Source organism: Triticum aestivum, unplaced genomic scaffold (genome assembly GCF_018294505.1).
Source record: "Triticum aestivum cultivar Chinese Spring unplaced genomic scaffold, IWGSC CS RefSeq v2.1 scaffold60799, whole genome shotgun sequence".
NCBI lineage: Eukaryota > Viridiplantae > Streptophyta > Magnoliopsida > Poales > Poaceae > Triticum > Triticum aestivum.
The window spans coordinates 1-633 of NW_025275039.1; the positions used below are offsets into that span (position 1 = coordinate 1).

General features: G+C 58.1%; 1 non-coding gene across 1 annotated transcript; it reads left to right on the forward strand.

Annotated features, from left to right (window-relative positions):
* The first annotated feature begins 100 nt into the window (after positions 1–100).
* On the forward strand, positions 101–256 carry LOC123178306 (5.8S ribosomal RNA). Its single transcript, XR_006489470.1, has one exon. It is a non-coding gene; the product is annotated as a 5.8S ribosomal RNA (ribosomal RNA).
* The last annotated feature ends 377 nt before the right edge of the window (positions 257–633 follow it).

The window sequence follows — 633 nt, forward strand, 5'->3', positions numbered from 1 at the left end:
AACCCACGGCGCCGAAGGCATCAAGGAACACTGTGCCTAACCCGGGGGCATGTCTAGCTTGCTAGCCGTCCCTCGTGTTGCAAATCTATTTAATCCACACGACTCTCGGCAACGGATATCTCGGCTCTCGCATCGATGAAGAACGTAGCGAAATGCGATACCTGGTGTGAATTGCAGAATCCCGCGAACCATCGAGTCTTTGAACGCAAGTTGCGCCCGAGGCCACTCGGCCGAGGGCACGCCTGCCTGGGCGTCACGCCAAAACACGCTCCCAACCACTCTCAACGGGAATCGGGATGCGGCATCTGGTCCCTCGTCTCTCAAGGGACGGTGGACCGAAGATTGGGCTGCCGGCGTACCGCGCCGGACACAGCGCATGGTGGGCGTCCTCGCTTTATCAATGCAGTGCATCCGACGCGCAGCTGGCATTATGGCCTTTGAACGACCCAACAAACGAAGCGCACGTCGCTTCGACCGCGACCCCAGGTCAGGCGGGACTACCCGCTGAGTTTAAGCATATAAATAAGCGGAGGAGAAGAAACTTACAAGGATTCCCCTAGTAACGGCGAGCGAACCAGGAGCAGCCCAGCTTGAGAATCGGGTGGCTGTGCCGTCCGAATTGTAGTCTGGAGA